Source organism: Lepidochelys olivacea, assembly GCF_965140295.1.
Source record: "Lepidochelys olivacea isolate rLepOli2 genome assembly, chromosome: 11".
Classification (NCBI taxonomy): Eukaryota; Metazoa; Chordata; order Testudines; family Cheloniidae; genus Lepidochelys; species Lepidochelys olivacea.
The window spans coordinates 26,268,322-26,292,820 of record NC_140421.1 but is presented as its reverse complement, the minus strand read 5'-3'; the positions used below and the strand labels follow the sequence as shown (position 1 = coordinate 26,292,820).

At 39.5% G+C, this 24,499-nt stretch overlaps 1 protein-coding gene across 4 annotated transcripts in view; it reads right to left on the bottom strand.

The window, feature by feature from the left end:
• The window catches only part of MBD5 (methyl-CpG binding domain protein 5), a 264,996-nt gene that overhangs the window by 124,545 nt on the left and 115,952 nt on the right, over positions 1 to 24,499 (bottom strand). For all 4 annotated transcript variants that reach the window (XM_084643358.1, XM_084643357.1, XM_084643360.1 and 1 more), the window contains one exon: positions 3,234 to 3,370. The gene's annotated coding sequence lies outside the window, so the exon portion shown is untranslated. The remainder of the gene's footprint in view (positions 1 to 3,233; positions 3,371 to 24,499) is intronic.

The window sequence follows — 24,499 nt, the reverse complement described above, 5'->3', positions numbered from 1 at the left end:
GTGGACAACACCAAGCTGGGAGGGGTTGCAAGTGCTTTGGAGGTTAGGATTAAAATTCAAAATGATCTGGACAAACCGGAGAAATGGTCTGAAGTAAATAGGATGAAATTCAATACTGCACAATGCAAAGTACTCCACAAATGCAAAGTACTCCACTTAGGAAGGAACAATCAGTTACACAAATACAAAATGGAAAGGACTGCTTAGGAAAGAATACCGTGGGAAGGGATCCGTGGGTCACAGCGGATCACTAGCTAAATATGAGTGAACAGTGTAACACTTGCGAAAAAAAGCAAACATCATTCTAGGATGTATAAGCAAGAATGTTGAAAGCAAGACATGAGAAGTAATTCTTTCACTCTACTCCACACTGATTAGGGCTCAACAGGAGTATTGTGTCCAGTTCTGGGTGCCACATTTCAGAAAAGATGTGGCCAAACTGAAAAGCCCAGCAGAGAAGAGCAACAAAATGATTAAAGGTCTAGTAAACATGACCTATGAGGGAAGATTGAAAGATTCTATGATTCTGTGTTTTCTGAATCTAACCCTTTTGCTTTTATGTTAAAAAGTGTCCAAAAACTAAAAAAAAAAAAAAAAAAATTAGTTTTGGGTCAAACAAAATATTTCTGTTGACCCAAGATGAAATTTTTGTGAACTTTTTAAAATTCAATTTTGGAATTTCCAGGTTTAATTCAACCAGAACTCCCCCCCCCCGCACCCCCTGAATGCCAGTGAATGGAAAAATCAGTATTCACCCAGACCTACCTACCATTCCAGCATTTTCATATAAATGTATTGATGAAAGCCTGCCTTAGAGAAAGTAATGAATTTTAACTTTCCAAGTTGGAGAATGGGTTGCTGTGTTACTGGAAAGGAAGTATATTAAAGCATAGAATCGTAGGACTGGATGAGACCTTGAGAGGTCATCTAGTCTAGTTCCCTGCACTCATGGCAGGACTAAGCAAACCATCCCTCACAGGTGTTGTCGAACCTGCTCTTATAAATCTACAATGATGGAGATTCCACAGCCTCCCTATGCAATTTATTCCAGTGCTTAACTGCCCTGACAGTTAGGAAGTTTTTCCTAATGTCCAACCTAAACCTCCCTTGCTGCAATTTAAGCTCCTTGCTTCTTGCTCTATCTCCAAAGGTTAAGGAGAACAGTTTTTCTCACTCCTCCTTGTAACAAACTTTTATGTACTTGAAAACAGTTATGCCCCCTCTCAGTCTTCTCTTCTCCAGACTAAACAAACTCAACTTTTTCAATTTTCCCTCATAGGTCATGTTTTCTAGACCTTTAATCATTTTTGTTGCTCTTCGCTGGACTTTCTCCAACTTGTCCACATCTTTCCTGAAATGTGGCACCCAGAACTGGACACAATACTCCAGCTGAGGCCTGATCAGCATGGAGTAGAGTGAAAGAATGATTTCTCGTATCTTGCTTACAACACTCCTGCTAATACATCCCAGAATGATGTTTGCTTTTTTTGCAACAGTGTCACACTGTTCACTCATGTTTAGCTTGTGATCCACTCTGACCCCCAGATCCCTTTCTGCAGTACTTCTTCCTAGTCATTTCCCATTTTGTGTGTGTGCAACTGATAGTTCCTTCCTAATTGGAGTACTTTGCATTTGTCCTTATTGAATTTCATCCTATTTACTTTAGACCATTTCTCCAGAGATTTAAAAAACACAACAAAAACAAAACAAGTAAAGCAGCCACAGAATTGGAAGGTAAGAAATAGGGCTTATTTAATCAGGAAAATGAGTTCTTGTGAATAAGCTTCCTCCCATCCAGTCAGCAACTGCTTTCAATTCTGTGTCTGGTTCTTTCTCTACTAAGGAAAGCTATCACTGGCTAGGGGCTGCAATAAACTCCAGATGAACACCAGGGAAGATATGGAAATGGGTCACCTTGTTTTATGTAAACGTCACCACTCCAACTTGTGTCACTGTGAGTTTCTCTCTCTAATGATGCCTGGAGAGAGGTAGTTTTGCAAACTCTCCTTCCATCAGTGGGGGAGTTCCATCCCCACAAGACTGTGATCGCTATCAGTTACACTTGTCACTATTAACTAGTTGGCATTGTATTACACATGCTAGTATCAAATTACCACAGTTTTCCACTACTTAGAAAATAACTATGATAATTACATGATGATGGTTGGCAAAATGTTTACCTTTTATTAGTTTCTACTATATATACACAATGGAAAACTAGAAGGAAAGTTGATTTTTATATTTACTTCTATTATCGTTCTGCATTTTGTAAAAATGCGTATGACTGAGTAACCTGTTTGTGAAGGGAATTTCTGGAGAAATGTTCGGCATTTCAGAAAATCTGCTTTCCTACTTGCTTTGTGTACAGTGTGCTTAGCTTACTAAAGCTGTTCAAGCAGTTTTAAAAAAAAAGCATCTCCTAACCCTATTTAGATTAATAGTTGGACTAATGAAAGATTCAGCACAATTTTCAGAAAACATAAACATGAATCAAATAATGCCAAAAAGTAATATACAAGTAGCATTAAAATAACCAGGGTACGAGTGCCATTCAGAAAATTAGTTTAGAATTTAGCTTTTAAAAACTGTTTTAAACTCAATATCCAGCATACACTGTGCTGAAATTTGGACATCTTTCTAAAAGAGATGCTCCAGCTCAACCAGAATTTGTGGGCTTGACCCAAAAAACACATGGTGAAATTCTATGGCCTCTATTTACAAAGGTAACCGAAGTCCTGTCTTTATTTACTTTTTGGAACATTTAATATTCCTTATTTTATTAAATAGTTATTAAAATAAATCAACTACTAAATAAGAATATTAAAAAATATTAAACTCTTACACAAGACTGTAACCAAACAGGCTTTATTTTATGTATAGGCTGGCTATACTTTCCAGTGGAGTTCCAGGGTGGGAGTGGCATCAATAAAACAATACATCCTGAAATGCCATAGATAAGAGCCATCCACAGCAGTGCTATATATGGTGGACCAAAGAAAGATAAAACATATAATTATTAAATTAATGAGCTGAATTGTCCCTCTTATCCTGGTTACCTGGGGCACTCAGCACATAAATCTAATGTTGCTGGATTATTTTCAGGTTATCTTTAAGAGAAAAGGAAAAACACAATAGAACACTTAAAAAATAATTCTGAAAGCTGCATCAAGTATCTATTGGTGGGAGTCAGGGGAGGGGGGAGAAGATGAAGGCGAGAGAGATAATTTACTTACCTAAGATTAGGTAAACTGGTGGAAAAATCCACCAACCTTGGGAAGTTCACTGAACCCTTGCAGAGAATTAGTGTTATAATGCTCCAAGAGGCCTCTATATTTCCTTGTCTGTATTACTGAGATGACACCTCTTCTTCCTATAACAAAACATCCATTGTATTAAAGTCATCTTTACAGAGACACAAACTACTTCAATTATCAAATAGCTGTACTTCATATCATACATGTGATGTGCCTCTGACAAACTGCTTCACAGCATAAGGGTGATGGCTATATAATGGGAATTTGTAGAATGAGACCTTTAAAAAAAAGGAGGTCATTTATTCGTAGGGCAAGAAGAGGGACAACTGCTTTTTATCATGTTGTTTAGAGGAATTACCAATAAAGCTCAGAAGAGTTAAAAATTTTGTACTGTGATTTCCATCTGTCAGCTCATCAGCAACAATGGGGCTAAATATCTTCTTCCCACTCCTGTCCGTCTTGTACCAGCTTCACAGCTTTGTCAATCTTTAATCATTTTTGTTCTGTCATTCTTTATCATGTCTATCCAATGCATTCTTGATTTTCCTCTATTTCTAGTTCCTTGCACTCTGGTGTGTATCGCCATGTATGGCTTTCTTTCCAGGACCATTCTTGACATGTGTCCAAACCACCAGAGTCATCTTTCTTGAATCGCTGTTGCCTTTGCAGTGTAGATTATAAATTAATTATATACATAGGGTGAAAACTTTAGAAGTGCAGAAGTGATTTAAATGAAACTTCGGTGCTTCTGAAAATGAGAATCGGGCTCCAGAGTCACTTATACACTTTTGAAAATTATAATGGCTAAAAAATAATTTACAAACTTATTGATAAAGAGGTATTTACGTTTTCTTCCTTGCTGCATATTTACCTACCAATAATCTCTGAAATTCCTAAAAGGTTGAAATAAAAAATAAATCAATATGTGATTAAAGTTACATTATGTTGAGCGGTAAATGATATAGTTAAAGTTGTAGCAAAATTTTCATTTTTACAGCAGTAAATGAATCTTTATTTTACAGAAGTGTAGTAAAAAACAAATTAGAAGTCAGAATATTTGATTTTTTTCATGTTGGTTTGGTGCAGACTGATACACACAGGTTGATACACACAGAATCATAGGACTGGAAGGGATGAGAGGTCATCTAGTTTAGTCCTCTGCACTCATGGCAGCACTAAGTAGACCATCACTGACAGGTGTTAGTCGAACCTGCTCTTAAAAATCTCCAATGATGGAGATTCCACAACCTCCCTAGTCCATTTCTTCTAGTGCTTAACCACCCTGACGGGAAGTTTTTCCTAATGTCCAACCTAAACCTCCCTTGCTGCAATTTAAGCCCACTGCTTCTTGTCCTATCCTCAGAGGTTAAGAAGAACAATTCTTGTCCCTCCTCCTTGTAACAACCTTTTATGTACTTGAAAACATATGTCCCCTCTCAGTCTTCTATTTCCAGACTAAAAAAAAACAATTTTTTCAATCTTCCCTCATAGGCCATGTTTTCTAGACCTTTAATCATTTTTGTTGCTCTTCTCTAGACTTTCTCCAATTTGTCCACATCTTTCCTGAAATGTGGCACCCAGAACTGGACACAATGCTCCAGTTGAGGCCTAATCAGCGTGGAGTAGAGCAGAAGAATTACTTCTTGTGTCTTGCTTACAACACACCCCAGAATGATGGTTGCTTGTTTTTTGCAACAGTGTTACACTGTTCACTCATATTTAGCTTGTGATCCACTATGACCCCCAGATCCCTTTCTGCAGTACTCCTTCTAGGGAGTCATTTCCCGTTTTGTGCGTGTGCAACTGATAGTTCCTTCCTAAGTGGAGTACTTTGCATTTATCCTTTTTCAATTTCATCCTATTTACTTCAGACCATTTCTCCAGTTTGTCCAGATCATTCTGAATTTCAATCCTATCCTCCAAAGCATTAGTAACCCCTCCCAGCTTGGTACTGTCCGAAAACTTTATAAGGGTACTCTCTATGCCATTATCTAAATAATTGATGAAGATATTGAATGGAATCTGACCCAGAACTGATCCCTGCGGGACCCCACTTAATATGCCCTTCCAGCATGACTCTGAACCACTGATAACTACTCTTTGGGAATAGTTTTCCAACCAGTTATACACCCATCTTATAGTAGCTCCATCTATGTTGCATTTCCCTAGTTTGTTTATGAGAAGGTCATGTGAGACGGTAAAAAAAGCTTTACTAAAGTCAAGTTATATGACGTGAAATAAGGCAATGTCCAAAAAGACCACTTTAGAGTAAAGGTTCTTATATTTCTTTGAATCCTGTTTTATGAAAATGTTTAAGCTCCTGGCATCTAATTTTCACTTCACGTTATTCTACATATGCTAAGTAGGACAGTAGCAATAAGAAGTAGGAGCTCCTTCTATTTTGTGTTTTTTCTTCAATTTTCCAATCACTGTTTCTGAATATATTGATATGAAACAAAAATACTAAATTCTGCCGACAATATCATCCCCATAGCAGTTTGTATGATAAAATGTTGTCTGCATAGGACTTCAGACCAATGTTTCCAACTGCAGCTACACAGCAGAGGAAGAGAGACAGATACACACATACAGTTTAAATCTCACTTGTACTAATGGAGGTTTACATGCCAATTCTCTTTATCAGCTGAGGCCATAGCTACAATCCTAGACGTTGATCAGCCACCGCCACATACCTCTTTACAAATAAGTCAACATAGAGGTTACATGACGCCACAATTAGGAATAGAACCCAAGTTTCCAGTATGGTAGCCCCAAATATTACCCACTTAGCAACAATGTCTTTCAGATAGATTGTTCAAAAATATACATCCTTTTATTACCCTAGCTCTAACTAATATATTACACAGCCCTTCAGAGACAGGATTCCTGATTTCCACATTGTCTAATGCTGTCGAGCAAACAGTCATATAATATACCAGAGATGTGTGTGTCAGCTCCTTCTCTGCTGACTGGTCCAGAAAGAGACTTGTAATTACTCCTGTTGCTGAAGTGGTAGAAGTTTGAGTTGAGGATTCAACTCAGGGACAGGATTCAAATCCTGCTGCCAACCAATATCACAGGATGTTATGAATACATGCAATATAATTTATTTTTGAAAACCTAGTTTATTTAATTCACACAGTGAGAAAATATCCTTTAAAAGCAGTTATTTTTTAAACTTAAAAAGCCATTATAATCTATAAATTATGGAATGACAACAAAATACAGGTTTTTCACATTTCAATTATTTGTCAAAGGTTTTGTTTGCAGGTCTCACATATTGGAAGGTTTGAAAGTTGAGAGATATGCTTCCCAATGGCAGGGATAGGGGACCCAGAATGAGGGGTTGCACAGTAGATAGACCTGCTGCTGGAGTGCCACCATGTACCTTGTGGCTACAGCTGCTCCGTGCTGTGTCCAATTTCTAGAAGCTGAGAAGTTATGGTATATTTTGGGAAGTGAGTGATGACACAGAGTCCTTCATGGAGGTTCCCTCCAGCTGACAGATTATGTCATCACTGATATATGCGGGTGGTTGCTTTTAGCATATTTACTTTGAGTAACTTTTAAATAGTGTCAAAATAGAGACAAAAATCTTCCTGAGACATACCACATGTTTTAGGAGGAACATCATTGACAGGAATGGATTTAGTGTTGCAGTTTATTCCTCTGACTCCAAGCCAGATGCCTGTCCCTGCTCTCTTCTCCCTGACCCTGTGGAGCTACCCACTGAGGTACACCAATCCAGTACGGAAAAATTAGGGAATTAGCACAAACAAAAGTTTGACAAGTTTGCATCAGGAAACACCTCACCCACCTCAAAACCTTGAAAAGATTAAATAAGAAGTCAAGGGAAAAGTTTCCTGCATTCTTTGCCTCCTTCATCTATCTACAAAGTTGTCAACAACATAATTCCATAAGGCTTTCACTTCTACCTCCAACAGGTGCAAAAACCAATATGTAACCTGCTTCATCAAGCCTACACTCCAATGCAAAACCTTAACAGCACCCTCATATGCTGTTGCCTCAACCCACAGATGGGCAGATCTGCCAGTCACACTTTCAGTGTTTTTGGGAAATTACTATACCTTAACATTTCTGAGCTGTCCATAAAGAATGCAGGAAACTTCTCCCTTTGAACTTATTTCCATGGTTTCAAGATTTTGGGTGTACGTAAAGCAATCTGTCACCGCAAGTTTGTGTGTGTGTTGTATTTCAATAAAACAACTGACATATTAGAACTCACTGATTCATTTTAGTGAGGTTGCCAAATACATGAAAAAATAGGTCTCTTACATTTGAACAGACAACGTTGAAAAAAGATGACATGAAGAAATTATTCAGGCTTCTGTATTTTACATGAAAGATTTTATAGCTGTTATACCACAGACTTATATTCAGTGTTATGCTGGAAGCATTTGTTTTTCAAGTGGTTATAATAAACCCTGTATACAAATGCTTTCCAGGTTTACAGAATACATGCACACTAACAATTGCCATTCTTTAGAGGCATAGACTTTTTCATGAAGTGGATTTAACTTGTCAAACACACAGTTATTAAAAGGTATGGAATGAAATGAAAGTAATTTTTTTTTAGAAGTGCGTTATATGGAATAAGGCAGGGGTGAGCAAACTACAGCCCGCAAGCCGTTTTAAGCCAGCCTGCGAGCTCCCGCTGGGGAGCGTAGTCTGGGCCTTGCCCCGCTCTGGCAGGAGCGCTGGGACGGGGGCTGCAGCACATGGCTCGGCCCCACTCCAGCCAGGGCACTGGGATAGGGGCCACAGCACGTGGCTCGGCCCCGCTCTGGCTGAGGTACAGGGTCAGGGCTGCAGCATGCGGCTCGGCCCCGCTCTGGCACTCCGGCTGGGGCACTGGGTTGGGGGCCGCACCATGCAGCTCCCGGAAGCTGTGGCATGGCCCTGCTCTGGCTCCTACGTGCTTCAATGGCCCCTTCTGGCACTCCAATGGGAGCTGCAGGGGCAGTGCCTCTGGATGGGGCAGCGTGCAGAGCTGCCTGGCCGTCCCTCTGTGTAGGAGCTGGAGAAGGGACATGCCACTGCTTCTGGGAGCCGCTTGAGATAACGCCACTCACAGCCTGCACCCCTGAGCCTCTCCCCACACCCCAACCCCAGCCCTGATTCCCTCACGCTCTCCAAACCCCTCTACCCCAGCCCAGAGCACCCTCCTGTACCCCAAACCTCTCATCCCCAGCCCCACCCCAGAGCCCGCACCCCTTCCCACACCCCTGCCCTAGCCCTGATCCCCCTCCCACCCTCCGAACCCCTCAGTCCCAGACCAGAGCACCCTCCTACACCCCAAACTCCTCATCCCCAGCCCCATCCCAGAGCCTGCACCCCTAACCAGAGCCCTCACCTACTCCCGCACCCCAACCACAATGTTGTGAGCATTCATGACCTGCCATACAATTTCTATTCCCTGATGTGACCTTCAGGCCAAAAAGTTTGCCGACCCCTGGAATAAGGGGTGGTACAGTTGGGCATATATAGTTCCTCTAAATATTCTGGGGGCATTTGCAACAGGATAATGACAAAAGAGAACAGAATTAGCGAACAGAGACCAAAATGAAATGAAGCTATTCTCATGCCTACAAAGAAAAGGGAGCAATATAGACTTTTAAATCTGTATAGCAAAATATTATTCTCTTGCAAATGCATTACATTTAAGCTACACAAATATTTTGGTTAAGTAAAAAACAAAAGCAGTCTGGCTAATTTCCTTTCACGGAAGAGGAGCAGTTAGTTCTATGGAGTATAGGAGTGGGAGCCAGGACTCCTATTCCTCACTTAGTTAATGGCTTACCATGTGGTCTCAGACAAGCAAATAGACCTCTCAATATCTGGAGTTTTCCCATATCACAAAGCTGTCAGGAGGCTAATTAGCACGGGCCAGACTATGATACCCTTACTCACACTGAGTAGTTCCCTATTCTACAAGTAACCATATTACCTTCAATGGGACTATTTGAAAAGTAAGGTACAAAAGTCAACAAGGTACAATAGATCAGAATCTGGTCCTTAATGTGTAAATGCTACATAAATATTATGTATTGTTGTGAGCCCTACTCTAATACCCTTACTCATGTTGAGTGTTACCTTACTGTGAGAGTATTCTAACTGGAATCAATGAGACTACTTGAATAGTAAAATATTTGGTGTGAATATTTTGGACATTATTATCTCTTCTCTTCTTTCATCCCATAGCATCTTGGAGGCACAGGGAGCAGTACAACTTCCATATTCATTCCTGTCCATGGCTTATGCCTCCATTAAGCCCAGCCTGGTCACGTTCTTGAGTACTATGTTCCATTATTTAGTCAGTGGTTAGCTCAGTAGGACTGACCTTACTTGCGTTTGCAGTGTTCTTTGGCATCTCATCATCTGTCTTTTGCAGTGTCCCCACTATTGTAATCTTTTTGACTATTGCCAATCCTGTTCCCTTGATTACACGTTCTACTCTCTTTCTAACTTCATTTGTCTTAAAATCATTCCACTTTACACATACCATCTTTCAAAGAACTCTCATTGCTACTGCCTCCAGCCTCCTGATGGTGTTTTCGTTTAATGCTGCTGCTTTCAGACCCCAGAGTAATACTGTTAGTACACTGGTTTGATAAATTTTCACTTTAGGACCAAATGTAATGTTTTTTTCAGTCCATAATTTTGTCAGTTTCTGTGCAGCACCCACGGCTAATGCACATTTTCTTTTAACTTCACCCTTAATGGAACTATCAACACTGATAGGATGTGGATAAATTGGAGAGAGTCCAGAGGAGGGCAATGAAAATGATCAGGAGGCTGGGGCACATGACTTACGAGGCGAGGCTGAGGAAACTGGGCTTGTTTAGTCTGCAGAAGAGAAGAGTAATGGGGGATTTGATAGCAGCCTTCAACTATCCAAAAAGGTTCCAAAGAGGATGAAGCTTGGCTCTTCTCAGTGGTGGCGGATGACAGAACAAGGAGCAATGGTCTCAAGTTGCAGTGGGGGAGGTCTAGGTTGGATATTAGGAACCACTATTTCACTGGGAGGGTGGTGAAATCTGGAATGGGTTACATAGGGAGATGGTGAAATCTCCATCCTTAGAGGTTTTTAAGGCCTGGCTTGACAAAGCCCTGGGTAGGAGGATTTAGTTGGTGTTGGTCCTGCTTTGAGCAGGGGGTTGGACTAGATGACCTCCTGAGGTCTCTTCCAACCCTGACATTCTATGATTCTATGATCAAGCTTCTTAGGTACACGCAAGATACTATTTGTTCTAAAACTTCATCGTTGCTGCCTTTCAATGGTTTAACTAGTTTCCCTTTTCCAAGATACAACCACTTGACTTCCTGGCATTGACTGTTTGTCCAAGTCAACTACACCAGTTTCCCAAGATAGTAATATTATCATAACCAATTCCAACGTGTCTGCTAGTTGTATGATGCCCAAACTAAGGAGCTTAACTCTAGATCATCCAATGCCACACCCTCCAATTTATCTAATGGTCTTAATGTCCATTTTAAGAACAGGATGAAAAATTATGGTGATTCCATGCCCCCTTATCTTATATCAAACTTTGACTTGAACAAGGTTGCTTAATTTTCCACTAATTCTTACAGCACGGCAAGCGTCTTCCTACATAGCTATTATAATTGTAATAATCTTATCTGGAACTCCATATAACTGCTACTTTCCATAATGCTTCCCTCCAAACAGAATCAAATGCCTTTGTAAAGTCAATGAAAAGAGCAGACATCTTTAATCTTCATTCTCCATCAACAGCTGGAGCGTGAATATGTTATCAGTGCAACTTTGGCCTCGACTAAAGCTTCCTTGTTCTTTGCCTACTACAACTTGCCTGCTAGATGAATGGGGAAGTTTGCAATGCAGAATGGATATCAGCAATGAACCACCATCAAAAAAAGAAACAGAAAGAGCAGTAAAATGGTTTAAAAACGGAAAGCTGCAGGTATTGACAATATAACAGCAGAGCTGCTAAAAGCTGATGCGACAAGTGCTATAAAAAAATTATAAAAGCAGGCGTGAGAGCAAGAGGGTACCAGATGACTGGCTACAGGCAGTAGTTGTACTATTCTTGAAGAAAGTAGATCCAGTTGATCCAAATATTTAGAGGTACAAGTTTAGAGTACCAGGGAAGATAATGAATAAAATAACTGTGAACAGATTAAGACTTTATTCTAAAGATATGTAGTTACATTTATTTCTAACGAGAAGTTTAGATAATTAAAACACATTCCTAAACTATTGCATTTCATGGAACTTGGACAATTCTTGGTCTGCAAATCACTCAGTTTGCACAGTAAATTTTACAATATAAAAGCCATTTTAACCGTACTTTTAAAACATTAAATAAAAAGACTCCAGCATACTATTCCATTTCCTAATAGAAAGGATAATCAGCTATTTGCCTATTGAGAACTTGTAGTCCTACTTCTAATTTTAGCTATTATAACATCCAGGGGTACCAGAACACTTCTTAAAATCAGCTGTGAGTAACCAACTAACATTGCCATCAGGCTGTTGGGAATACACTCTTCTACTGCATTACATCTTGGCAATAGATATACATTAACAAGAATTCACCTAGAAAAGATTTTATCCTCAGACAATGAGGCACAACACCACACTGAGAAAGCATAAACAAAGATATATCTAAAACAAATCCCTGTTGGAGTGGATTTGTGGTCTTTGGTAAGTTTACTATCATTCTTGTCTCCCTTAACAGTTTGAGGATTACATCTTTTATGATAACTATTGCCATATGTTTTGTGGGCCGATGAACACCATACTATGAGGCAATAATACAAGTTAAGAATCAAAAGGAATTGAAAATCAAAAACAAAACATAAGAGACCTTAAAAACTAGCTATAATAATATAATAGTAACCCAACCATTCTTATCAAATTTGGCAAAGATGTCCTTTGTGTAGGTGTCAACTTCTGGGACAAATAGACGCCAATAAAGTATTTCTCCTTGCATCTGCTTCTCTACACAATTATAAAAACAGAAAGGAAAGGATTATAGATTCACAAATAGAGAGAGTCAGAGACATCAATTTAGTCAATAAACTGAGTACTAGTAAAATGCCAACCTGGTCCCTTCAAAAAAGAAATGACAAGCTCAAATAATATGTTTTATGAATGTGAACAGACTCATTTTATAAAAAACATCCTAGTTTTGACAAGAAAGGTACATGTTCCAGATAAGAAATGACATACGCACATCCTTTACCCAACAGTTTAAAAACAGAATGAAAACATGGTATCGACAAATAACTCAGCTCCAAACAATAAGGAAGAAAACTATACACATGTGAAACCTATTGTAGTAAAGAGAAAAGAATATTGAAATGCCATATATTAGAGCACTCATCTCTGTTAGTTGTCATAGCAAGCATCTGCCTATACAAACAAGATATCCTCCTAACTCTGGGCTTAGGGGGCTTGTTCTTTATATTTTGAAGAAGTTAATGACTGAAATTGGACTCTTATGGAAATTAAAGGCTTTCTGAAGTAACCATAAAATAAATTTCAATTTATTTCAGTTTTGTGGAAGGGTCTTGCAACTATTTTAAAAAAACATCTCTACTCATTAGTAAATATTTTGAAGTAAAGCATATTTGAAACCAGTGATGTATTTCTACTAGCTGCTTTGCATATCTATGATGGTACATCTCTCCATTTCCTAGGCCAAAATAAAAACAATGGAAATGAAATCTACTTTTCTACTTCACTGAAATTTAATTTAATATGGAGATAACTCTAGGATTGATGAAAGCTGGTATGATCAATAAAGAATTTTAGTTTCTCCATCATACTGAGTTGTCTTATTTTTTAGAACACTAATTTACATATGAAGAGTACCATAAATACAATTAACCTTAATATATTTTGTGTTTAATGGTTACAACTGTAAGCAAATATAACTGACTATCTGAATTTGTTTCCATGTTTTTCCATTTTAAATTATATTGATGTTTTAGAAAGGTATTATGGCTAATCACCAGTATTTACAAGGATCATTCTAATGAGCACAGAATTATATTAATCCAATGCCTACTCAATACACTTTGTAACAAAACCATAATGCACAAAATATAAATACGCAGAAGCAAATGCATTTGGCATGACTAATACCTCAAAGGAAGAACAAATAGTTTCCAAACCAAGAGACCACATCAGGCCACATTATAGTCCAGGTATCAACAACTGACAGAACAATTCCAGACACAGCTTCCAGGTAGTCAAAAACATTTGTCTTAATATTTTAGGCAAAGGGAGCTTTTTCTGTATACTGAAAGTTGATTTTTTTTAATATCAGGAAGTTACTGCATCCCCTATCCTTTCCCGCATGCAAGGTGAATAAAAATCAGATTTTTTTCATTCTATTATTTAAATTATAATAAGTTATTCTTTTAAAAAATAAACATGTTTAAAATAAAATCTGAATTTAATACAAAATATGGTAAGGCCTAAATTTACTATAATTTCTTAAAACCTTTAAATACAAAATAAATATGCTGAGTCCACGAGCCTCCATAAAAACTTGGAGTTAGAATTAATGTCTGCTTTTCTATATAATGAAACGGGGGAAAACATAACTTTTGAGGCTAAGCCTTACAAATATGTAGGGTTTCCACTTGTCTGGTTTTCACCCGGACAGTCTGGATTTCGGCTTATGTGTCCAGGTGTCATTTGACAAGCCCTGGTGTCCAGTTTTTTGATCTGGGGGGGTGGGGAAAGAAGCAGAGCAGCAGGTTGGGGGGAAGAGGCGGTGAAGGAGGTGGGGCCTTGGGGGAAGAGACAAGGGGCAGGACCTGAGTGGTCTGGTTACCAGCCATTAAACAGGCAATCCTATAAATACGGCACAATAAATCAGCCTAATTTAAGGTATGTCTACAGTAGAAATGCTACAGTGGCACAGTTGAGCTGCACCGCTGTAGCATAGACACTTAGTACAGCAATGGAGAGGGTTCTTCCATCACTATAGTAAACCAGCCTCTCCAAGAAGGGGTAGCTAGGCAAAGAGAATAATTCTTCTGTCAGCCTAGTGGTGTCTACACTGACACTAGGTCACAGAGTGCATGAAAATTTTCACAGCCCTGAATGATGTAATTAAGCCAACCTAGCTTTGTAGCGTGGACCAGCCCTTAGGAGACAGGCTGATTTTCAAGAGACTTAGGTGAGGATGAAGCTCCAGTCACTTTCACTTAGGCATATTTGAAAACTTTCCTAGGCAGACCTGAAATAATCAGTTTAATTTACTGACTACAGTTAATGCCTCTGTTTAATCAGTCATTTAGTGGTAAATGTGAAACATGTTTGTATAAGTTTATGTATTCAAAATATTTAATGCCGTTATGTTTAATAAGAATAAATTTTATATGCTGTTGTGTGTGTTTAATTAAATTCCAGTTACCATTCTAATGCAGCTTGGCACAAATCATGAGCAAAAAGTCAATTATCTAGTAAATAAGCAATATATCATTCACCATTTATTAACATACTAAAATGTAAATTAATAATAATCTGAAAATATTAAGCTACATAATTGCTTAAATAAATATCTATAGTTATAACATACCCTCGTAGGTAGCAAAAAAGTACCAAATCTAATGTAAAAGCTCTATTTAGTTGTAAATCAAAATGTTTTAATAGGTATATCAACCAATGAGAACATACTTTTTTTTTTAGAAACTGACTGAAGTAGAAATGGAAAAGTTGATTAAAATTGATTACTTAAATTGAGGCTTTCCACTTGGTGATTTAAATCACCTTGATTTAAATCAATCCGCCCTGCCCACAAGTACTGTTAAAGGAATTGTACAACCCTTAAATTGTAGCTTTCACTTCTGTTATTTCTTACCATTCAGATGCTAATAAAATTAAAGGGAATTTTGCATCAGGGTCAGCAGTCCTGGATTATTGCCGGTTTTAGTCCTGGATTTGACAGTTTATTTGATCTTGCAAAAATCAAGTCTCAAAGGGGGCTTTATAAATTTTGTAAAGAATATTACACTATATAGGCATCCTGTTCATATAACTAGGGCCCTACCAAATTCACAGCCATTAAAAAAAAAACGCTTCACGGACCATGACATTTGGTCTCCCCCTGTGAAATCTAGTCTTTTGTGTTCATTTACCCTATATTATATAGATTTCACAGGGGAGACCAGCATTTCTCAAATTGGGGTCCTGACTCAAAAGGGAGTCGCAAGGTTATTTTAGGGGGGTCACAGTATAGCCACCCTTACTTCTGCGCTGCCTTCAGAGCTGGGCGGCTGGAGAGCGGTGGCTGGGTGCCCAGCTCTGAAGGCAGTGCCCCACCAGCAGCAGTGCAGAAGTAAGGGTGGCAACACCGTACCATGCCACCCTTACTCCTCTGCTGCCGTCTTCAGAGCTGGGTGGCCAGAGAGTGGCAGCTTCTGATTGAGGGCCCAGCTCTGCAGGTAGCAGCACAGAAGTAAGAGTGGCAATACCATACCAGGCCATCCTTACTTCAGTGCTGCTGCTGGCGGCGGCTCTGCCTTCACAGCTGGAATCCCAGCCAGCAGCCGCTGCTCTCCAGCTGCCCAGCTCTGAAAGCTGCGCCGCCGCCAAAGGCAGCAGTACCACAACACATGCGCACAACTCCTCTTTGGGTCAGGACCCCTACAATTACAACATCATGAAATTTCACATTTAAATAGCTGAAATCATGAAATTTACTATTTTTCAATTCCTATGACCATGAAATTGACCAAAATGGACTGTGAATTTGGTAGAGCCCTACATATAACCATATATAATTCTTGAATGACTTAGCATAAATGGGATACAGGGCACTTAAATACTATAGAGAGTATAGTTTTATTAGTTTTATTTCCTTCCTAGCTTCCCTACTAAACCCATGGTTCTCAGGTGTGTCTTCAGACAGAATATAAATCTCTTCACAGCTAGACCAAGGCAGAAGTTCTCCCAACAGAATTATGTACCCAGAAACCTGACACTGGCTGCTTCATCCTTCACTGTATTCTAAACTGGATTACATGTATGCAAAAAATATCAATTTCCATCATACAGCCTTAGAATTCAGGAGCAGAAATTCAGCATACTGTAGAATAAAAAAAATTCATGCCTGAGAAAACATGAGTACAGTGTAATATTTTTATTCTAACTCTGAAACAGGTTCAATATTTTTGTCATTGCACAGACACTTCAGGAGGTATTTTGTATTTTTTAAATAACATTCTTCAAAAAATATAGAATGATTTCCTTGCCTAAAAAAATAATGAGGAACAGTTCTTTCCATATTCAAACACTGCACCAAATTCATGCTTGATGTAACTCACTGAAGACAACCCCATGCCTGAAAATCAGTTAGGCAAGTGGTGAGCTGAGGTTCCTAGGTTGTTCATTTTATTACCTCATCCTTACAACCCTACCCCCCTTGTCTATCTTGTTCTCTTATTGCATTTTTTTTCTGGATTAATCTATATGGGGCATGTAGCAAGGTACAGTATGCTCTTGCCTCTTTGCACCACAGAAACTGGCTGAGGCTCTATTGGTAGTGTATCCACCATGTAATTTATTTGAATTCCCTCCACCAACACCATTACAATTCTATGAAACAGTACTATCTACAATATCACCTATGCTTTAGGCCAGTGATCAGTATTCCCTCTAATTTTTCCCAAACATGTGCGGAATGAATTTTGTTATGTGCACCAATATGGAGGTGATGTGCGACACGCTGAGTATTGCCTATTGAATATCACTGCTTTAGGCCCTTTCCTCAGGAGCTGAGAGGAGCAGAGGTCTCCATTCCCTGACTGGGATCAGCAGTTCCTCTCTCCTCAGCACTTCCTTCCCAGACTTCATCAGCCTTGAGCTGGTTGGCTAACTGGCTTGTTAACTCACCCAGGCCACCAGCCTGATTAGCTAATTACCTTTAATTATGCCAATTAGCTTTCTCCAGGGGAACTAATTAGTATCAGAGTGATCAGAGTGCAGGCTCACCTATTAACTTGCTGCACTCTGTCATAGGTAGGGACTGTTTTCTTCCTTTGTCTGAATAGTGCCTGGCACAATGGGGTGCTGATGCTTGAGTGGGATTCCTAAAAGCTATTCTAAAGGGCTTGTCTACACTACCCACCGGATCGGCGGGCAGCGATTGATCCAGCAGGGGTCTATTTATCGTGTCTAGTATAGACGCAATAAATTGACTGCTGAGCGCTCTCCCGTCGACTCTGATACTCCACCAGAACGAGAAGCGCAAAAGGAGTTGATGGGAGAGCATCAGCTGTCGACTTACTGCAGAGAAGACACCACGGTAAGTAGATCTAAGTATGTCAACTTCAGCTACGCTATTCACATAGCTGAAGCTGCATTTCGTAGATCGACCCCAAGCGGTAATGTAGACAAGCCCTAATATAAATGTATTACAAAAGTAGTTTTTTTAAGTAGTAAAGAGCAAACTGGATTCTAGGGTGAATCTATTATCCAAAGATTCTGTGAGGTAAATCAATCAACAGTTTACTGTTCTGGTTCATAGTACTTTCTCATTGTATTTGTCATGGTCAGGAGTTTTTTGTCAGAATGATTTTCTAACAGAAAAATGAGAATTTTGCAAAAATCAAAATTTCCCACAGTAAAATTTCCAATCTTGCTGAAAATTTTCAATTTACCACTGGGAAAATCCAAGTGATTCTCTACCCCCCCCCCCCCGGCCACAGCTGTGTGTCTGGAAGGCTAGAGTCAACTGCAAAATTACAAAACCCTTCAAAGGAATGCTCCGAGGCTGAGCACTCACTCTCTAAATCATCCCGAACTCTGGGGCTGGAAAGGCAGAAAGCCAGGGCACTCAGTGTTCTTGTCTCTGTTGTATTAATTTAAATGGAATATATGGGCCAACAGTGTTTATATAACACTCTTTAATGTTGGACAGTGACTGGGTTAAACAAGGTTCAGGGTTTAGTATACAGAAACCTCAGCGTGCTCAGTACATAGGCAAGCACACCATTAAAAATAATTGTAAATCTTTTAAATAAAAAGATACAGAAAAAATGAAAACCAGTTAATGTTTTTCAGAAATGTGAAGTATTACGTAAGACTCATTTCAACAACTTCCCTTGTTCCCTCTCCTTTCATCTGGAAAAAAAAACTTTTCTGACAGTCTTTTAGATGGAATTAAAGATGGTAATAACTGTCCTTTTTAGGGAAAAGAGAGGAACTTAGTTGAAATGGGCTGGAGCTATTATTGCTGTTGTTGTTAAAGTCTGATCCTGCTTCCTAAGATGACAAAACAAGACAAACATACAAAAAGGTGGAGGGAGCGAGAAAAGAACAGCAAAGACAGAAAATGCAGCCTTTGGCGGCAGTGTTGACTTTCATTTGCAACCTTGTTGCTAGAAAAAACAGGCCCAGCACATGGTTTTATCAGCCACTCAAAGACTTGGCATTAGGTTGTTGAGGGACTGCATGTAGCTGCCTTTTACCGGTCACAGTCTTACAGCAGTGTTCCAAAACATAGTCTTGGCTGGCTAAGTCAGTCTCTTATTAGACTGAAGGAAAAAAGGAGAAAGATACAAATGAAAAGAAATAAGATCTGGAAGGTAAAGGACACATGGGGAGAGCAGAGGGACGATGAAGTCTCAAATCTCAGATGTTGTTTGGGATTTATACAAAGCTGGTGGAGATGGAGATGTCATCTGAGTCCCTCTCTTTGGCCTGCGGTGGGCAGGACATCTCTCAGGATGATGAAGGCCTGGGGTCCCAGCAGACAGTGGGGATGACACCCACTGTGGTGAAGTTTGCTTCAGAAGCTGTTGGCAGAACACTATTTCTTCTGAAAAATTTGCCCCAAAGTCTTTTTTTATTTTATTTTTTTTAAGAATCTCAAAATGGAGCGTTGGGCACAATAGTCCATCCTCTCATTATTTTGTCCATCAATAGACATAATTTTCAACACTGATTTTGGTTAATTGATTTCCACGCCTCTACTCCTTTATTTTAGCCAGCCTGGGACAGCTCAGTCAGCAGAGCGTCAGACTCTTAATCTGAGGGTCCAGGATTCGAACCCCCATCTGGGTGGTTGGCTTTTAATTGGGGTTAGACTAGATGATGCTTGTGGTCCCTTCTAATCCTACGATTCTATGACAACCTTAACCGAGTCCTTGACTGGCATAAAACCCTTTTAGTTTAAATTAAATTAATTCAGTCTGTCTTTTTTTTTACATTTTTATAATAATTTTATATAACACGTCATTGGGGCAATTTATGAACTTCAATCACTTTTTTTTTTTAATAGTTGCGCTTATAATTAGGTTAAGTCTGTAGGCCCAATTAGCACCTAGCCAGCTCTGAAGTCGGGTTATTTAGTTTAGTTATTTTGTTCTTTACAAGTAAATAGTTAGATTTTAAAACATAAGTATTTAAAAATCTGATTTTCTTCTCTCTCTCTCTCTCTCTCTCTTTATTTTAACTTCTTAGTTTGGATATGGGCTCCCCATAGACACAGGCTCTCGCTACATCCCACACCACACAGCTCTGATTACTTCCTCCCTATTGGTAGAGATGTGTCCTGCCTGCCCACTGCCGGGGCAGGGGAATTGGCCAGAACTTGATTGTCTCTCAGCTCCTAAAAACTTGCCAATGTGTAGACAATAAATGAAGCTGGATGGCGAGGCCAGTGCTGATGGGATAGTAGACCCAAGAAGAATGGTATGAGGCAGCAGCTGCTTTACTAAAAGACCGATACCCTCAGTGACCCAGTTCAATCTTTTTTTTTTTTTAAAAAAAAATCTGTATGGCCCGCCAAAAGGTTTTAAGAGGATTTTGTGACCTTCTATTATCTAAAGTTGCTCATCCCTGGTTTAGATGATGCTTTAGCATTGTAACACTATAAAGTACCCTACAGTACAATCAATAATACAAATGAAGAAAATACATAGAAACTAAAAAAAAAACAAAAAGTAGAATAAATTTCCAATTCATCCACAGACTAAATTTTAAAAGAGACTTACAAGTTTGATCCTGATAATACCCAGAGGGGACGTCTTAGTAAGTAAAATGTTAGCATAGAGATCCAAACACTTGGCCCAATTCAAAGTCTATTAAAGTTAATGAAGAAATTCCTACTGGAAGGTGGGACTGACGAGTCCTGAATGCCACTAGCTAAACAATGATTTCAAAACTACTCTACCAAATTTGGCATTTGATCTGCAACTTGGTCAAGGAGAGCTGCAGGTGTGGTATGCATTGAGCAGCCAATGGGCTGCTTCAGCAGCAAGGCTCAAGTAGCCGACTCTGCCTGATCAGAAAGCACAACTGTTTGGAGGGAGCTCATTGGGCCCAAATGAGCTTGCTGGGTTGGCTAGCAAATATGCTAGGTGCTAGCTGTGCTCCTGACAAATGGCCCTGTAATTGCACGTTAAACATTTTGGACTATATGATAACCATTTATCTTCTTGTACTTTTGATACTGACAAAAGTTCTGGCAATGAGTCTGGAGAAATGTTTGGATCTGTCATACACCCAAATCAAGTTGGGTTTGTCAGAGACCATCATGGCTCTGGTAACCTTTGACAACTTATTGATATTATAAGCAATGAAATAAGATGAGCCTGAACAACAAGCCATTTTAGGCTTAGATGCAGAAAAGGCTTTTGATAGGGTAGACTGGAGATATATGTTTTATATGCAATAAAAATTTAGATTTGGATCTGTTTTTCATTGGATTAAATAGTTATATTTCTCTTGCATCCCAACCAAAGTCATGATCTCAAATACCTTTAGCCTCTTCAAAGATATCTGGCAAGGATGTCCACTGTCTCCATTACTGTTAGATTTAGCTTCTGAGCCCCTGGCAATAGCTATACAGGCTCATCCAAATATCTGAAGCATACAACTTGGTTTCATGAAGTATAAATTGATTTTATATGCAGACAATGCTCTTTTGCATATAGCCAGGCTAGAAAGCACAATTCCAGCCCTCTTATCACTGATTCAAATATTTAGATAAATACCTGGTTACAAAATAAACTGGGAAAATTGGAATTATTGGAAATCTCCCTATTGCCATCTAGTTGGGCTCTCTCCCAATGGAATTTCCAGAAGTAAATGGATACAATTAAGTACCTAGGTATAAAAATACCATGAAATATTCAACTAGTGAAGACAAATTTAGATCCTGTATACTCTCAAACAGTGATACAAACAAGAGGTATTCTCTTTCCTTGAGCCTGTGGAGAAGTTTTTACACAATAACAATGAATATTCCACCTAGACTCTGCTATATTCTAAGCTGCCTACCTACATATGTCCCTCTGTTTTACTTCAGAAAATTTAATAGCAGTATTATTGCCTTCCTATGGGACCCTCGTCAATGTTCATGACTATAATTTAAAAACCTCTAACTTTCTATAGGAAAGGGGGGGCAGACCACTGGGCTTCCAAATCTACACAGTTACTATTATGCTTTTATCAGGTCACAGATGTCAAATGGATTTCAGCATGCTAAAACCCTTATACCCATGAGGGTGGAAACTAAGTGTGCATTAATGCATCCGACAGAACTTGTTGTTCTCTTCGTTTCCTCTTTATGACCAACAGAGAAAAATAAGGTGTCTATGGTGGTGAGGTGACTGTGTGAAAGGTCTGGGCTATCCTAGCTAAGAGGTACCAATTTCAAACTTGTTGTCATTGCAAAACATTGATACTGCTCAAAGAATGCGTGACTTCTAGTCCACTTCTATTCCTCCTCTTTTTCCCTCCCTTCCCTCCATTAATGTATATCTTCTTCTCTTTTATATTCATGTCACTCTAACAGGTTATGTCTATATAGTTTTGTCTGGTTTGGTACTGTCTGGTCTTCCAGCTTTGACAAATTGTAAAACTGCATAACTCTATTGGAGATCTTGTGAAGTGTGCAGTATTTGGAAACATATATAAGTGTGCTTTTTATTGTCTGTTTCTTTATGCAAGTCAATTAAAATTAATCTGTCAGTCAAAAAAATAAAAAAGGATTGTCTATAGGTAGCACAGGATTCTTCCTGTTTCATCCTGCATAGCTTCAAAATCCAATAATGTCTCTCTTAATTTTAGTTACTAGTAGCAGGTTTTTTAAACAGGTTTATTTTCCCTACTGTCAATTTGTGTGGGTATCTTGACTATATATTTTTGCAGGGTTTGCACAGTGAGAGAATGCTGATTTAGAATCAAGTTCACAGGTATGTTGGACTCTGACAATTTTGCATGTTACCAGAACCTATCAATTTTTTCTAACTCTGCAGACAGGTTGTATGTTCACTGAACTGCTTTGGGCCTCTGTCTTTACTTACTTGTGTTTTGTTTCACAGAATCCCATCTACAGGTAATGGTCTAACCGTAGGGACTGGGTGCTTCATTTTCTTGACCTTGCAAAAGTCAGGAGTTTGGGTGAAATCAAGCATTTTCTCTGAGCATTAGGCATAAAGCCACCTTCAACTGAAAAATGAGGTTGGATCTCTAGGTCTATCTGAGTTCTTATAGGATGATTACTGTTTCTTCCTAGAGAGTAGCATGCTGGTGCCAGTGGGTCTTGAGAGGTCCTGAAGTAAGACTGGATCTGAGAGGGTGTTGGTGTTAAGTGGGCTTGTTAAGCCCTGGGGATAGTAGGATGGATTCTCAGGATCAATGGCTCCATGTCTAGTTGGCAGCCGGTGTCAAACGGAGTGCCCCAGGGGTCGGTCCTGGGGCCGGTTTTATTCAATATCTTCATAAATGATCTGGAGGATGGTGTGGATTGCACTCTCAGCAAATTTGCGGATGATACGAAACTGGGAGGAGTGGCAGATACGCTGGAGGGCAGGGATAGGATACAGAGGGACCTAGACCTAGACAAATTGGAGGATGGGGCCAAAAGAAATCTGATGAGGTTCAATAAGGATAAGTTCAGGATCCTGCACTTAGGATGGAAGAACCCAATGCACAGCTACAGACTAGGGACCGAATGGCTAGACAACAGTTCTGCGGAAAAGGACCTAGGGGTGACAGTGGATGAGAAGCTGGATATGAGTCAACAGTGTGCCCTTGTTGCCAAGAAGGACAATGGCATTTTGGGATGTATAAGTAGGGGCATAGCGAGCAGATCGAGGGATGTGATCGTCCCCCTCTATTCGACATTGGTGAGGCCTCATCTGGAGTACTGTGTCCAGTTTTGGGCCCCACGCTACAAGAAGGATGTGGATAAATTGGAGAGAGTCCAGCGAAGGGCAACAAAAACGATTAGGGGTCTGGAACACATGAGTTATGAAGAGAGGCTGAGGGAACTGGGATTGTTTAGTCTGCAGAAGAGAAAAATGAGGGGGGATTTGATAGCTGTTTTCAACTACCTGAGAGGTGGTTCCAGAGAGGATGGTTCTAGACTATTCTTAGTGGTAGAAGGGGACAGGACAAGGAGTAATGGTCTCAAGTTGCAGTGGGGGAGGTTTAGGTTGGATATTAGGAAAAACTTTTTCACTAGGAGGGTGGTGAAACACTGGAATGCGTTACCTAGGGAGGTGGTAGAATCTCCTTCCTTCGAAGTTTTTAAGGTCAGGCTTGACAAAGCCCTGGCTGGGATGATTTAATTGGGGATTGGTCCTGCTTTGAGCAGAGGGTTGGACTAGATGACCTCCTGAGGTCCCTTCCAACCCTGATATTCTATGATTCTATGATACGAGCATGAAAGTGGGGAGGGTAGATGACAGTTTGGGGCAGAGTTGGCTCATCTTCCCCACTTGGTATTATTGCCAGGATAGGTTGCATTCAGTGGTCATTCTGTTTAAAGCTTGTATGTTTGACTAAATTTATCACCACCTGGTCAAAATATAGATTTCCACCGCCATGCTCATTTCTCCCTTCACACTGCTATTCATAATTCTTTTAGCTTCTTAATCACAATGTGAGTACAATGGAGTAACACATACTTAATGTATACCCAATCTCTCATATACCCTGTTTTATCAGCACTAATTCAAAATTGGCACCCTGGTCCACCAACTAAATATCAAGACTCTTGAATGGAGTTCAAGCTATTGTGTTTTCTTGTTGATTTAGTACATCTATGATCCTAACTCATTTAGTGAATGACACATACCAAGCAGGTAGCACTTGGCTTGAGTGGCAATGGCCAAGGTCCAAAGTACATCCATTAAGCACATGTGAATAGGTCTTTTTTCCTGGGTCAGACCCTAACAGGGCCAAGTTTTGACAAAGTTTCTAGCACACA